Source organism: Triticum aestivum, chromosome 7B, assembly GCF_018294505.1.
Source record: "Triticum aestivum cultivar Chinese Spring chromosome 7B, IWGSC CS RefSeq v2.1, whole genome shotgun sequence".
In the NCBI taxonomy this organism is placed as follows: domain Eukaryota; kingdom Viridiplantae; phylum Streptophyta; class Magnoliopsida; order Poales; family Poaceae; genus Triticum; species Triticum aestivum.
In genome coordinates, this window is record NC_057813.1 from 116,118,028 (window position 1) to 116,135,144 (window position 17,117).

Below are 17,117 nucleotides of genomic sequence, written 5' to 3' on the forward strand. Positions count from 1 at the left end.
GCGTCGTCGGGGGGCAAATGCGCGATGAAACTGAAAATTTTCACAAGTGTTGTTTATATACACTGAGCATTAGTCCCGGTTGGTGGCACCAACCGGGACTAATGCCCCCCTTTAGTCCCGGTTGGTGCCACCAACCGGGACCAAAGGCCAATTTTCAGGAAGCGGCGGCCTTTGGTCCCGGTTGGTGGCACCAACCGGGACTAAAGGGGGCATTAGTCCCGGTTGGTGCCACCAACCGGGACCAAAGGCCCCCTTTAGTCCCGGTTGGAGCCACCAACCGGGACCAAAGGCCTTGTGCTGCCCCGCGCCAAATGTTTAGTCCCACCTCGCTAGTTGAGAGGGAGCCGCACCAGTTTATAAGGTGCGGTGCGGCTCCCCTCTCGAGCTCTTCTCTAAAGCAGGCTTTCGGGCCTAACTCTGCCATCTGTGCCTGTGGGCCTACTGGGCCTTCCACGGGCCTGAATCCTGGCCCATAGGCTTTCTAGTCGTATTCAGGCCGTGGGGGCCCAGTAGGTGGCATTTTTTTGTTTTTTTGTTTTATTTGTTGCTTTATTTAGTTTATTTTGGTTTTGGTTTATTTTTCTTTTGGTCTTTTGCTTTATTTTTTAATTCTTTTTGCTTTTAGTTTTAGAAAAATTATAAACTTTCTGTTAGTGCCATTAGTTTTCAAATCTGAAAACTCTTTTTTTGTTTTCTTTGTTGCTTTATTTATTTTATTTTGTTTCTACTTACAACAAAATACTTATTGTTGCTATTTTTATTTTTTTCAGTTTTTTGTTCTGTTTTCTGCATTATTTAGTTTTTGTTGTTTTTTTCTTTATTTTTAATTCTTTTTGCTTTTAGTTTTAGAAAAATTATAAACTTTCTGTTAGTGCCATTAGTTTTCAAATCTGAAAACTCTTTTTTTGTTTCCTTTGTTGCTTTATTTATTTTATTTTGTTTCTACTTACAACAAAATACTTATTGTTGCTATTTTTATTTTTTTTCAGTTTTTTGTTCTGTTTTCTGCATTATTTATTTTCTTTTGTTTTTTGCTTTATTTTTTAATTCTTTTTGCTTTTAGTTTTAGAAAAATTATAAACTTTCTGTTAGTGCCATTAGTTTTCAAATTTGGAAACTCTTTTTTTGTTTTCTTTGTTGCTTTATTCATTTTATTTTGTTTCTACTTACAATAAAATACTTATTGTTGCTATTTTTAGTTTTTTCCAGTTTTTTTGTTTTGTTTTCTGCATTAATTATTTTCTTTTGGTTTTTTGCTTTATTTTTTAATTCTTTGAAATTTGTGTGAATAGTTAAATTGAATTCTTTGAAATTTGTGTGAATTTGAAGTTTGTGATTAACTTTACTAGTGCCATTATTTTTTCAGTTCTACTTAGAAATAAATACTTATAGTTTTTTGGTGATTTATTTTTTCTTTTAGGTCACAAAAAATAAAAACTTCTCTGTTAGTGAACATAGATGCACTTATAGAGAAAATTAAACATAAATTCATAATCAATTTCTATTTATAAATTTAGGTCCAATTTCCTCTATAGGTGCATCTATTTTCACTTTGAGAGGAGATCAACAACATAGAGAGGGACGGGCTTATAAACAGGTGTGGGCGCCCTTCGGTTGGCGAGGTGGGACTAAAAGCTGGGTGCAACGAGGGCCAACCCTTTAGTCCCGGTTGGTGGCATGAACCGGGACTAAAGGTAACCCTTTGGTCCCGGTTCATGCCACCAACCGGGACCAATAGTGGTGGGCCAGGAGCCAGGACCATTGGTCCCGGTTCGTCCCACCAACTGGGACCAAAAGGTCCGGACGAACCGGGACTAATGGCCCACGTGGCCCGGCCGGCCCCCTGGGCTCATGAACCGGGGCAAATAGCTCCATTGGTCCCGGTTCTGGATTGAACCGGGACTAATGGGCTAAACTGGCCTGGACGAAAGCCCTGTTTTCTACTAGTGTACCCCCACATCTTTCCAGAGTGCATGATGTCTTCCACGTCTCTCAACTCAGGCGTTGCTTCTCGGATCCCATCCGTGGAGTGGACCACGAAACGCTTGATCTCCAAGATAACCTCACATACCAAGAGTACCCGGTTCGCATTCTTGATCAAGCAGAGCGTGTCACTCGACGTCAGAACATCAAGTTTCTCAAGGTTCAGTGGTCTCATCATTCCGAGAGAGAAGCTACTTGGGAGCGAGAAGATCGTCTTCGACTGGAGTACCCCACTTTCTTTCCATCGACCCCTGAATCTCGGGACGAGATTTTTTCAAGTGGGGGTGAGTTGTCACATCCCTAGTCTGGTATGACCTAGACTAGCTAGTCATGTGTGCACCATGTTTAAATTTCATTTAATTCTGAAATAAGGATTTGTGAAACCCTCAGAATCATTTCTGGAAATGACCCAAATAAAAAATTGCTCCAAAAAGGTCCAAGAAAAATGCCCATGTTGCTCTCTGAAAATATTGGACAGAGATAAAAATCAAACCAATATTTTTAGGAGCTCATAAGTATTTATTTTGGGCATTTGGAATTAATGCATAATTATTTGCATTGGATATATATTTGTTATATATAATATATATGTCCAAAATTATGCCATTTGTTGAGGAGCTCTGGAATAATACCACTAGTTCCTACAAAAATTGGCATAAGTAAATAAAATGATTTAGTATTTTTATTAAATCAAAACATATGTCAGAAAATAGAAAAGAAAAACTAAAGGGAGAAGAGACTTACCTGGGCTTACCTCCCTGTGCAGCCCGTTACTGTGCAGCCCAGTAGCAGCCCAGCCCACCTCCTCCTTTGTCGTCTTCCTCCCCCTCGCCCAAGCAGCTGCATGCCTGCGCCGCAGCCGACCGCGGCCACGCGCCCGGCCACCTCCTGCTTCCCCCTCGTCGCTCTGGATGACCCGAACGTCGCCACGACGCCCCGCACCTCTCTCCCTCTCTCTCATTCCTCCCCTTCCCCTGGTCTCTCTCCCACGCGACCGCCCAAACGCGCCGTCGCCGCCGCTCGCCGTAGTCGTAGCCACCGCCTCCCCCTCGCCTCTCTGACACACGCAGGAGCTCCGTGTCATCGTCCTCGTCCTCCCTGTCAAGCCACGCAAGTCGGAGCGCCCCGTGGATCCATCGCCGTTGCCTTCATTACCTCCGCCCGCCGTGGATCTCCGTCGCCGCTCGCCGCCGTCAGCGCCTCCCCCGAGCTCGTCATCGTCTCTTCCGTTCCCCTGTGAGCCCCCCCGCGTCGGTTCCCCCTCCTCTCCTGCCTCCCCGTGCTCTGTAGCCCGCAGCCGCTCGAGCCCGAGCTCCGGCCGCCGCCCCGAGCTCTGCTCCGGCGAGCTCCGACACCCCCGCAGCCTCCCACCTGCTCCCCTAGATGCGGGCGAGCGTGAGCTCTCCACTGGTGCCCTCGGCGCGTCGAACCGCTGCCAGAACAGCATCTCCGGCAAACATCCGCCGCGGTTTGAGGTCGTCGGCGGCCAAACTCCGGCGAGGCCGACATGGCTGTCATTAGCGCCTAATCCTGCAGCCTAAACCACCCCACCAGCCGCTGACTGTGGGCCCCAGGGCCAAGTCAAACCCTGGTCAGTGCGGGTTTGACCCGGGCTTAACCACTCTGTCACTGACGTGTGGCCCCCACACGTCAGGTTTGACCCAGGTTGACTGCTGACGCAGTGCTGACATCATGCTGACGCAATAATGATTTCTGGATTTAAATTAAATCAGGAAATTCCAAAAAATGATTCAAACTTCAAAAAATCATAGAAATTCAACCGTAGCTCAGATTGAAATAATTTATATATGAAAAATTATCAGAAAAATGTAATCTATCCATCTGTACTAGTTTCATGCATGACAAACCAACCTAAACCTGCTGTATAGGTGAAAACATATAAATGGCTTATATAAGAGCTTAATTTGGAGTTGCATTTGAACCCTTGATTCAAATGGACTTCATTCAATTTGAATACTAGTTGCATTAGCTCAAACAGCATCACATCTACATGCCATGTTCATGCATCATATTGTTGCATATGTTTGTGTATTGATTGCTGACACTGTTCCTTCTTGATAGGTCCTGCTCCGGAGTCCGTTCCAGAGTACCTTTCTGAGGAGCAGTGCCCCCTTGTTAATCTACCAGGCAAGCAAACCCCCCTTGTTCATTCTGATATAATCCTACTCTCTCGCTCTTGCTCTCAGTTATTGCATTAGGACAACAACGATTCATCTGCTACTTTGTGCTGCGGTAGTTGAACCCGTTCCTCTGCATGACCTGTCATTGCCACAGTAAATAGTTGAAAACCCACTAGCATGTGTAGGAGTTGATTGAAGCCAATGTTGTGTTCCTACCATGCTATGCCTGCTATTGCTTAGAGTTGTGTCAGGTCTGATTCATTGGGAATGAATTGGAGTGCAGTGCTCTATGTTCTGATGGTGAGAGTTAAGTGTGTGAACACGATTTGGTAAAGGTAGCGGTGAGAGGCCATGTAGGAGTACATGGTGGGTTGTCTCACTGGAACCGTCCTTAAGCACTGAGTTCTATGTATGTTGTCCAATGACTCGATACTACCACACATTGGGTTCCGGTAACTCGACCCCTCTCGACTTATTAACCAACTTGATCTCTGTCCAGGAGTCGCAACTAGTTTCTGGTGTTTGTAGGCAGTGCTATTTTTCTACCAAGTGGCACCCGGCAGGGTGGGCTTGGGACAGACTAGGCACACGTGGCCTGGTGTACCGAGTGGCACCCGGATGGTGGGCTCGGGAACCCTGCACACATCGTTTGGGGCCGTGAGCGAAACCCCGGCCGGATCTCCTTGCGGATGGAACCCGAATAGGCGATAAACATGGATTAGAGTCTTGTGTGGTTAGTCAGGTCGTGGCTGACACCCTCGCCAGGCTTCCGCTTGAAGGTTGCCGAGATACATGACGTGTACATGGCGGTAAGTGGCGAGAGCGTGTGTGAAGAAGTACACCCCTGCAGGGTTAACATGATCTATTCGAATAGCCGGGTCCACGGTTATGGACTTCTTGGATGCTTACATGGTACATAGACAACTTGAAGTGGATACTCTAAAATGCTCAAGACAAGTGTGAGTGCTATGGATGGCCTTCTCATAGGGAGACGGGGATGAATCCATAGTAGTGTATTGTGTGGTGATTAGTGGACTCGTGTACGTTGTCTCACCTCACGAGTTTCTGGTAGTCGTAGAACAGGATAGCCACAGAGTCAAAGCTGGCTTGCTGCAACTAAACCCCACATTACCCTCTTGATACAAATGCATGTATGATAGGATCTGATGTAAGTCTTGCTGAGTACCTTTGTACTCATGTTGCTTTATTTATGTTTTTGCAGCGGCGACTTCGGTCTTACTAGTGTTCTTGTGGACTTCGACAAGTAGCTTGTACCTCAGCTACGATCTTGATCGGATGTTGTAGATAGTCAGGCTCTTTAGCCTTTTTCATTTGTAGATGTCTGTACTCACACATGTAATGCTTCCGCTTGTTGCTTGTATGCTCTGTATGATGGGTCGTGTGACCCCTGTTTGCAATAAATGCTATGATGGCTCTTTGAGTCTTATCTATATGAGTTGTTGAGTTATGCTGTGATGCCATGTTGTATAGCACATACTTGCATGTTATGCGTACGTGTAATGTGTATTGCTATGTGTGGGATCTGACTATCTAGTTGTTATCCTTAGTAGCCTCTCTTACCGGGAAATGTCTCCTAGTGCTTCTGCTGAGCCATGGTAGCGTGCTACTGCTTCGGAACACTTCGGCTGGCCGGCATGTGTCCTTCTTCGTTCCTGTGTCTGTCCCTTTGGGGAAATGTCACGTGATGAATACCGGAGTCCTGTTAGCCCGCTACAGCCCGGTTCACCGGAGTCCTGTTAGCCCAGTGCTACAGCATGGATTCACTCGCTGATGACCGACACGTTCGATGCTGGGTCATGGCTGTTTGTCCCTGTAAGTTTGTGCCACTTTGGGTTTACGACTAGCCATGTCAGCCCGGGCTCCTTATCATATGGATGCTAGCAACACTATCATATACGTGTGCCAAAAGGCGCAAACAGTCTCGGGCAAAGGTAAGGCGACACCCGTGGGGATACCGTGCGTGAGGCCGCAAAGTGATATGAGGTGTTACATGCTAGATCGATGTGGCATTGAGTCGGGGTCCTGACACGCGGTTAGACAAGTAACAGCACGAGTTACACGTATTTTGCAAGTTTACGAACAAAAATGACAGTGGCACAGAATATCACATCCACCCCGCAGCTTAGATACTATGGTGATACAAGTTTTTACACTGTTGGAAGTGAGATCCAATGGCTTGGGAGTAGTCTTTGTAATTATGCGCAATTTCCAAACTCTTCAAAGGTATTTTTTGCAAATAAAACATTCAGGCCTCGTGTGTGCCGCTGCATCTTCGATCCAACGGCTCCGCGGTGCTCATATGAGGTGCTCCTCGTAGCTTAATTACCCGCTACGGTGATATGAGCATCTAGGTCGTATGATCAGTGATCAGATGGCACATGCGTAGTACTTGTACTTTCTACGCATTTCCCAAACTCTATCAGCTGTATATTGCAAAAACATTCAAACCTCCTATTGTGGGCTGTTAGATCTCAGTGAACTCGTATCACCATAGAATCTACGGTGCGGGAGCACCTCATACTCTCCCGTGCGAGAAAACATAAGGTGCTATCGCAGCTTGGATGCTACGGTGGTACGAGCTTGGAGGTTGTTTGATCTAAGATCCAATGGCATCTGAGCAGTCTTTGTGCTTGTAAGCAATGGCCGAACTCTTTTGGGGCTTTTCTGCAAAAACCCATTCGAACCACCGAGGAGGTGTTGGGTCACAAATCCAACGCCTCCGAAGAGCTTGCATCACCAAAGCATCTAAGGTGTGGTAGCACATGATATTCTTACATACAGGAGAATATGATGTCCTCCTTCATCTTAGATGCTATGGTGATACGAGCTTCGAGGTCGTTGGATATGGGATCAAAGGGCATCTAAGTAGTTTTTGTACAAATTGTGTGCAATTCTCAAACTCATCAAGGTTTCCTGCAAAAAAATATAAGACACATCATGTGAGCTGCTATATCTCAGATCTACAAGCTCCAAGCAACTCGTATCGGCATATAGCATCTAAGGTATGGGGGCACATGATATTCTCTCGGGGAGGAGGGGTGGGGGGTGCACAACCAATCGGTGGTTGGGAGGGTGGGGACAAACATAATCTAAACAACCCTAAACAGAGCTCCACAATTTTATCTAAGGTCGAGGGGATGACCCTCGACAATCATAGCTCCGCCTAAATACAACATTTGCATGTACTGTAGTACTAGACTTAATATTCATGTTTCAGTTTCATGTTCATTTTAAATATTGAACTGAGGACCATGGATGTCTTACATTTTACTCCCTTCGTTCCTAGATATTAGTCTTTTTAGAGGCTTCAAATGGACTGGCACATACGGATGTATATAGACATATTTTAGAGTCTAGATTCACTCATTTTGCTCCTCATGTAGTCACTTGTTGAACTCTCTAAAAGACTAATATTTAGGAATAGAAGGAGTATTTTTGAATTCGTGTCATACATGCATGGTTTGGAAAAATAGATGCACTATACTTATTGGATTGTTGTTGTGTTCGTGCGTGTCTCTCTCTCTCTCTCTCTCTCTCTCTCTGTGTGTGTGTGTGTGTGTGTGTGTGGTCATATGCTTGATACATACAAAGTTTTCTCACCTCCATATTGTTCATCTTTCAAATTTGAATTTGCATTGGAAAACTTACTAGGGATACCATGAAATGTGAAATCCACGTTGAGATCACTATATCACAAACTCACTCTAATTCAACAACTCGTCATGAATCAGTTACCACGTTGAGATTAGTATTTGCAAGGAAAATACGGGTATTGTAATACACATAGATTCATTTGGCAATTTAAAAGGTTCCTTCCATATTCTCGAATGGTAGGACCCAATGGCGTACCAGCCAGACCTTGGCTCGTGTTGATCCTAAAAAAAACGAGCTCGTGTCCTTCGGTGGCATGCGTTGTACGCACATTAGGCAACCCCAACCAGTCGAGCCTCAGCGTTTCAAGTCAAAATATCTGGCGTCCAGAATTCCAGCCCTAGGAAATTCCCCTCATGTCCCCGGTCCATAATGACTACCGATGAACAACAGAGGGGTGCTTTAGTAACTAGACAACGTTACCTACCATGCGAAGCACGGTTCAATTCCCTCGGTCACCGCTCGTCAAGGTCACCCGTCAACTGCATTGCCTACTACTACTACTACACCAGGATGAGCACAAAATTGAGCCTGTTTGTTCGTGCCTAGTAGTTGAGTTAATATATCAGGCAATGCACTGGTACGGAGGGATTATCCTTTTACTCTGCATATATAACTTGTCTGAAGTCTAACTAAGCAAAATGTTTGACCAAATCCTTTCTTAAGAAATACAACAGGACAGATGTATGGCTTGAAAATTTATTGCATGATGCAGGTTATGATATTGCTTCGAATCCTAGATCTTAAATTTCAGAAAATCCAAAAGTGAGCATAAATTCTTGAAACTGAGCATGGTCACGTGATATGCCACAAATATTACTTCGTAAGTTTTTTCTTCAACTCGAGACAAGCTGCTTATGGCAAGTTGCACAAATGAAGAGCCAAGGTATTTTGGAACAAAGACCTGTCACGTTAAGGCGAACGCTTTCACTATTGAAACCGTGGGAGTTTACGTGCCGCCACGAGTCCCCGCTTCTCATCGGCAAGTGCCGTCCCAGCAAGCGTGTGAGTCGACGGGAGGCATGCGAGCAGACCACTGCCCCGACTATCAGGGAGGCGTGCGAGCAGACTGTTGTGCAGACTCACCGGGAGGCGAGCCCTTTGACCAGGCTCCACCGCCCACCGTCGTCCCAACTGCTCCCGCTTTTAATGTCGCCGGCGCCGCAGTTTAAAATCAACTCCGCACTACCCGGTATCGCTACAATCCTCTCTCTTCCTCTCCGATTCTCCTGTCGTCTACCTCCAACTAGCCTGACCTAAACGTACGCCATGCCGCATCATGATGGTCTGCCCTTAGTGTTCCTGTTTCATGAGGAAGACACCAAGCCGGAGTCTCAAGAACATAAGGCGCTTTGAGACGAGCTTGAACTAGCCTTGCGGGAAGACGCCGCGCCTGTCCCCGCTCCTGTTCCGGCTCCCGTCGCCCCGACTGCGCCAGCGCCCATCCCCATGGCATTGATGGGCTGGGAGCCGCACATTGTCGCCGAGATTGATGCCACGGGGTTCCACGAGGTCCCTGCCGACTTTCACGCGCCCGTGCACCTGCCAGCGCATGTGCCTCCGCGTGCACTGACGCGCACGCCCGTGCTGGTGCCCATGCACCTGCCAGCGCTTGCGCCTGCACGTGCACTGACGTGCGCGCCCGTGCCGGTGCCCGTGCACACGAATGTCTCCGCCGCGCCGTTGACAGCGCCTGTCCCTGCACGGGTGCCAGTGCCCCCCTCAACGGCATGGATGGCCGCTGTCGACCGCTTCCTTGCACCAACGCCAGTCGCCTCCTCTCGCCAGTTGACTTGCTCTGAAGTCCAGAACATTTTTGCCTTCCTTGAAGCTAGGCCAACATCCAGGAGTACGCCAACAACGGCGCAAGACGCCGCCATCGCCGTCGGTCAGTGGCCCGACGACACACAGAGCATGGCAGATGTCGTGGAAATATCACGTCAGATGTCCTCATAGAAGGACTTAGTTGTGGAGCCATCGCGACGGGTTAGCTTAAAGGGGTTAAACCAGACAAGGACACGAGGGTTTTTATACTAGTTCGGCCCCTTCGATGAAGGTAAAGGCCTACGTCTAGTTGTGATGGGATTATTGGGGTCTCGCTAACCAGGGAGCTAAACAAGCTATGCCTGGCTATCGAGTTGTTGTTTCTTGTCCCCCGCCGCTGGGTCGTCCCCTTATATACATGGGTTGACGCCCGGCCGATTTACAGAGTTCCGAGGCCGACTCTTACAAGTGTTCGGCTTGGTCTCTCCTTTCCTTATCTTACAATACAAGTTACATGACTATGGCGGTTTACCACTATGGGCCCCAATCCGCCTTTGGGCTCCGGGCCTTCAAGCTTTATCACTAAAACGCCATCTTCTGAGTCTTCGTGGGCTTCAATATAGTTGAGGGTGAACCGACCCCTCCTGGGCGGTTTACACTTAGTAGTTATATCCCCAACATTAGGCCCCAGATTGATTTGAACATGTTCATGTAAATCTTCATACTTAGAAAAATCATGTGAATATCTTCCTTCATTTCTCATAAACCGCCATGATGTCTTTCTCGTATGAACTTTGTTAATCCACCATGACGTCATCCTCCGATCACAGCAACGGATCATCATGACGTCAACTCTGTAAAAAACGATTAAAAAGATTCCCTTCATTTAATGATATCCCGGATATCGAGGTGACAGCTGCGCCCCTTGCCGCTTTGGACTCCTTGATTCTCGCGCATGTCGCTTATCTTCTGCCTGTTATAAATAAGCCCGACGAGCCCTTCCATTTTCTCCCCTTTCTTCTCATCTTCCTCCTCGTGACCCGAAGGACCCCAGCGCCGCCGCCGCCGCCATCGACCTTCAAATCTGCATCGACCAAGGCTGCTGCATCACCCTGTTCGCACCAGAAACCCTATCGCGCTCCTCCGCCGCTGAGTGGCCCTGGTAAGCTCACTTTCCTATAACCCTAGATCCATTAGGGCTTCAAGCTCATCCGTGTTCGTCGCTGTTCATCAGTTCTTCTGCGCCTTTCTCTTAGTCTTGTTACTGGGTTGATATATGCGCCTGATAGTTTTGATCTGCAGCTAGATCCATATTGTTAGTTCACCATACCATAGCATCTTGCCGCTCCTGAACGGACTCTGTCTAGATCTTCTTTGTTCCTCTTAGCGCCATTGTAGGGCTCAGAAAAGTTTTCCATTTTTAACCACGGTAGATCCAAAATTATACTGCCACATTGCGAAACCTGTTTCCGTAAACACTTCGTAGATTTTTGGCTCTGGCTCTTCTGCCTAAGTGCGGTTTAACCTTTAATAGTCAATTCGCCATACACCATTAGCCCTCACTTAAACCGCCAACTGGACTTGAACAACAATTTTCCGGTTTAACACTGAAAAGTACACTTAAACCATCAATTGTAAACCGGCCTTCATTTTTCCTTTCAGAGTTTTCCTTCCAAGATGACCAAACAATTCTCTGCTTGCAACTGGGTTCCGTCCCGGATCACGGGGACACAAATAAATGGCTATGTCATGACTGGCACTTTAGCCTCAAAAGGGTCCTTCATTAGCGAGTTCCGGGCTCTGAGTGCCCTCCTGAACCTCAAGATGGAGAGGTGATTGTATTTATGCAACACATAGACCGGGGATTCAGCCCGCCTGGATCAAAATTCTTCCGGAATGTCCTTTCGAGCTTTCAACTTCATCCACAAGATATTGGACCGAATTCCGTGTCCAATATATGCAACGTTTAAGTATTCTATGAAGTTTACCTTCAAGAAGAACCATCTGTGGAGCTGTTCCAGGATTTTTTCCATTTAAACCGCCGCACGGAGTTCTCTGACAGTCCCAACACGGAACTTGGTGGGGTATCAATCCAAAAGAGAAAAGAAGTTGATTTTCCTCATGCAAAACACCACAGCCATCCTAAGGATTCGAACCAAACTTGGTTTTATTGCCAGAATACTGCCCCTACTGGAGAAAATCCCTCGCCGGGTTACCGCCCTCACCGTCTTAGCAATGGCCACCCGTTACCTCTACGCTTAACTGCCCAAGAACGGAAAACTTATGCGCATCAACTCGCCAAGCTCCGGGCTCTCATGGCCAACATTTTGACTGGTATTGATCTTGTCCGCTACTGGGTTTCTTGGGGCATTCTACCTTTAAGCCGCCATTCCGCTCTGATGCATGAATACACCGGAAACGTTAAGGATCCTCAACGTTATCATGAAATAGCAATGACAGACATTGAAGTTACTGAATCTGTGAAGAAAATGTTGGACGAACCAATCGCAGCATGCAGTCAAATCGGGTTGCCTCCTTTTTGCGCCACCAACAAACCGCCAGCGGTAAAGTTTAACTTAATGCTCAATGATTTGCCTCTGCTTTAACAATATGCTAATGCTCCTTTGTTTTAATTTTGCGGGCCAATAGCTCCTTTTGGAAACGGACTAAACCGGCTAGGGCTCCTCGTGCAAAGAGCAAGGTCACCAAGAAAGCTGGCAAGAAGAAAACCACCGAGTCTTCTGATCCGCCAGAAGATATTGATGAATCAGATCCAGAGGTAGACCTTGATTCACTTGGTTTCTTTTTCACACACCTTATTGACAATGACTATTCCCAGGATGATGCGGCAGCCAGTCGTGCAAACCATGTTGAGGTAATCTCTCTTTCCTCCGATTCAGATCTTGTGCCGGTTCAAAGATTTCGCCGTGTAGTTCGGAAAGTAAAATACTCTCACCCTCTTGCTTATCTGGATCCAAAATTTTCTTTGAAGACACATCAAGCTGAAGAACGTCTCACAACCCGGCACAGTGGCCAGCAAATCACTTCTTCTGGTTTACCAGATACACCAACCTGGAAACATCGACCAGAGGTTACTTGTTCTCCCGAAAAACTTTATCATTTGAAGGGTTTCTTCAGACACCCACTTAATCCGTCTGATCCAAATTACCTGGCGTCTTCTAATTCATCTGGCGGTTCATCAACCACTCAGCTGCCTCCCCTTAAAACTGTCCCTGGGTAAGTATATTGTTCTTCATGTTTTTCCTTCATAGTTTGGTTTACCATGCTAATCTTTGTTGTGATGTCACAGTGCCAAAGCTCTCCTGAGCAACAAGGCTAAAACCAGTACCCCCATTGGTGAAGTTGAACCGGAGAGGGCTGCTAAAGATACCGGTAGAAATACCGATGTTATGGATGATTCCATCCTACAAGGCGAGAACACTGAAGCTAATCCGCTAGAAGCTGACCCGGCGACTCATATTGATCCCTCGAGCCCTCATGCTACCCCTCCAAGCCCGGCTGCTGATCCGCCGAGCCCGGCTGCTAATCCGCCAAGTCCAGCCAGGGGTACCAGCAATCCGCCAAGTCCACCAAGAAATGATGATGATGATGTTGTAATTACTGGCATGGCTCACACCAGTCCTGCTAATCCGGTTATCTTGGCCAAACATACCGCCAAGGAGGAATTTGCTGCTATGGGCAAGGGGAAGGGGAAGACGGATTTATCCAACTTCATCAATCTTAGTGTTGAAGAACTTCATTCCGGTTTTTTAAACCGCCTGTACACCAGTCGTGACTTAGAAGCCAGTTTGGTGAACCTGATGAAGGAGCATTATGAGGTATGAATACTTTCAAACTTATTATGTTTTGTATATCTTCTCCATTGTAGCCCCCAAGGGCCGGTTTGTCTCCTGATTATAAACGGGGACTTTGATATAAAGAACACTTCAACATCGTAGCCCCCAAGGGCCGGTTTGTCTTCTTGAAGACAAACTGGGACTATTTGTCCTTGTTTAATTGCCTTTCCTTATGATTGATCAAATGTGCATTAGCCCCCAAGTGCCAAGCTTAATACCTGGATTGAGCCTTGGGACTTGAAAAATACTCACTTTAAAAAGCAATCCACATTAGCCCCCAAGTGCCAAGTGTATAATCTGATTTTTAACTATTGTATCATCTGACTTTGCAGGCTGACATGAAGTCCAAAGAGTCCCAAACCGCCGATCTTCAAGAAATCCTTAAGTTACAGCAAGAAGAGACCTCTAAAGCGAAAGAAGAGCTCAAGGGTGCCTAGTCGACCATGGAGCAGCTTAAAGAGGGCTTCAAAACTGAACGCACCAGCTGGGAGACTGAAAGGGCTGTGTTATTGAAGTGGGCAGAAGATGCTGAAGCAGCCCTTAAACTGGTGGAAGAAGAGCTGACGGGTCTGAAGCATCAAGTGAATTCCATGACGGCTGTCGTGTTTGGTAAGTACCTTAGAACACCTGCTCTGTAGTACTATCAACTCCGCCGGTTTAACTTTAATTTCTTAAACCGTCGCAGGCCATCGCATTGCTCATCTTGGAACGGATATGCGGATGAAATTGAAGGCGGCTTATACACTGATTGAGCAACTGTATACTGGTGCACAACGGGTTATCTCTACAGTCTCTTACAACAAACCGGCACCAACATTGATCAAGGACACCTTAGCAAGATTATCCATGACACCGGCTCAGATAGAGGAGGTGAAGCGATCTGCTACCAGGGCTGGCGCTTTACTGGTGCTTACTCAGGCCAAAGCATGGATATCTGACTTGGATCCAGTTGACACTGCCAAGGGATTTCCAGATGAACAGGCAGATGGATCAGCATTTGACAATGAAACACTCAAAGCTCTGACAAAGGAGATGTGTCCATTGTCCAGTCAGCTGGCTGCAGAGGCTAACTTGACTGTTCATCGGTCTTTTTATGATGAAGAGAACCATCAAGTTGATACAACTGTGACAGAAATGCAAAACCTTATCCCGCCAATTTGTAAGCACACTTACGCCCCTGATGTTGACCCGTCCAATCTGATAGGTGAAGAAGCTGTCTTTCAGGCTCTAACCCGGATTGACTGGACCACCGTTGACTTCCAGCCTCAGGGTGGAGAGGAGGAGGTTGAACCGGTGCCTGAAGATCCTTCAACTTCGCGTCATCCTGGAAATGAGTCTTAATCTAGCATTTATGTTTCTTGGACAAACTTTGCTTTGTAAGAACAATCAACTTTTTGGGCCTCAAAACGCCTTGTAATAGGCTAGTTAAAACTCTTTGATTTGTTATGCTGATGCACAAATTTTGTTGAACCACCATGATAAACGCAATGTTTGATTATGCTTTGATAATGCAATCTTGAAGCCTGCATATAGAAAGCTTGTCCTGGCGGTTTACCGCTGGACGGGTCATAATGCCCAAGATAAAGCCTGATTGATAATCAAACCTTTAGAAATATGAAATAACTCATACCTATGATGTAATATCACTTTAGTTGGTTTACCAACTTTGATTGTAATAAAGGTGAAGACCCAAATCTTGAATTTGTATAATTCCACCATATACTGAGAGCATATAATAAGTCATGCCGGGTTACGATGAACACCAGATGACCAAAACTGGCAACAAGTAGTCAAAGCCAGGCCGGCTTAATAAACTCCGGTTTGATAATAAGGTCTGTCAACTTGTAGTTGAAAACCAAGCTGGGTTAACTTTCCAAGGTTACATTGCTCGCACATATCTTGCAACTGATGCTTTGCATTGTTCTACTTTGTTGAACTGTCATTAGCTTAGTTTACACATCGTGTATGTGAATATGCCCTACCTATCCATTTTAAGTACATATTCCATCTGTCATCATACCATATTTATCCATTCAAATGATGTTCTTGTGTATCAGACGTTCAAAAGGAAGAGGGCGATTGCTGATCATGGAGGAGCACAAGCAAAGTGTTTGGAAAAGGTAGTGGCACATGATAAATCAAATAGCCCATTAGGTGTAGTTGAAATATCATCTGACCCACAAAATACCCCAACTCTAGCAGACTCTAGCCCTACTACACTGGTCATTTCTGCTGCCCCAACTCAGCAGACCCCAACTGCAGCAAACAGTACGATTATGCCAGTTGACATAGCACCAGCTATACGACTCAAAACCCCCATTCCAGCAAAGAGTACACCAAATCCAGTTGCCAAATCCCTTTTCGAACCAGAGAGAGCCCCAATTGCAGCAAATAGGACCCCTGTTCCATTTCTTCCCAGTTTAGAAGACGAACCTTATGTTGTTGTCAGGAACTTTGTGCGCATCTTTCCTTCATGGAAAGATTATACCGCAGACACAGAACAATTTCCAGTCTTCCTCCACAACTTACGCGTAAGTAATGTACTAATGTTATTCATGGTCATTATTGCATATGTTTCTGCTGACAGAAGACACAAGATTTCATTCCTTTAAATAGGCGAGGAGCAAACTGGATTGTGATGACGAGAAAGGGTTGGTTGCGCTTTTCAAGCGCTCATTGATGAAGTATCATTCCTACCTGAGGCAAGCGCACTTCGATGGCAAGCCTCTAAACGAAATTTCTGTAAAGTCTCCGGTGCTACATTTATCCGACGGTGACTGGAATAATCTTGTTACACATTGGTCTCGGCTGCAGCATAAGGTACTGTCTATGATATCACATCACAATTTGAACTACATTTCTGCATTTGCCTTAATGTCTCACTTGTACGAAAACTGTTAGCAGAAGAACATTCATTCTCAAGGGACCACCGAATCTTGCAACTATACTGCACACTGCATTGCTCTTGTGAGTACCTCTTGCCCTTTATGATCATATTTACTTTCATAGATGTTTGATTATGTAGCATCACTGCACATGTTAGCCTCGTAATCGTCCATTTGGTGGACATTATAAGATCCGTATGGACTCTTACACAAATTTAGAATCAACCCAATGCTTTTGAAGAGGTTTAGCTCTGCAGTCCTCTTGTAAGGACTAAACATGGTCTATCACTGTACTTACATTAACAGCTACTCCCTTCGTCCCATAATATAAGAACATTTTGTACTATACACCAGTGTTCAAAACACTCTTATATAATGGGAAGAGGGATTGGTTCATTTTGTATCATTCTGTAACTTATCTCCCTCGCCCACCATTTACTAACAAAGATCAGATCTATATTTAATCTTACCAACAAGTAGAATACACAGACAATGCCAGTGCAGAAGTGTAGCCCATTGCTCTTGTCAGTACATTTTGTCCTGTAATGCTTGTACTTCCAGGGATTGGTAGTTGATTATGTAGCATCAATCTTCATCTTATCTTCATTATCCTCTATCCCTTCCAGTATTATCATATCTATAATTACTCTCTACAAAATGTAGAGTACAGGCAATGCTTATGAAGAAGATTTTGTGCTGAAATTCTTGAGCTATCCTTCCCTTGACATGGAGAAGGGCATTATAAAGCCGATGTTAACTGTTAATGTAAGTCAGTCCTTCTAAAGCCTTTATCCTCAACTGCTGTTTAATTTGCT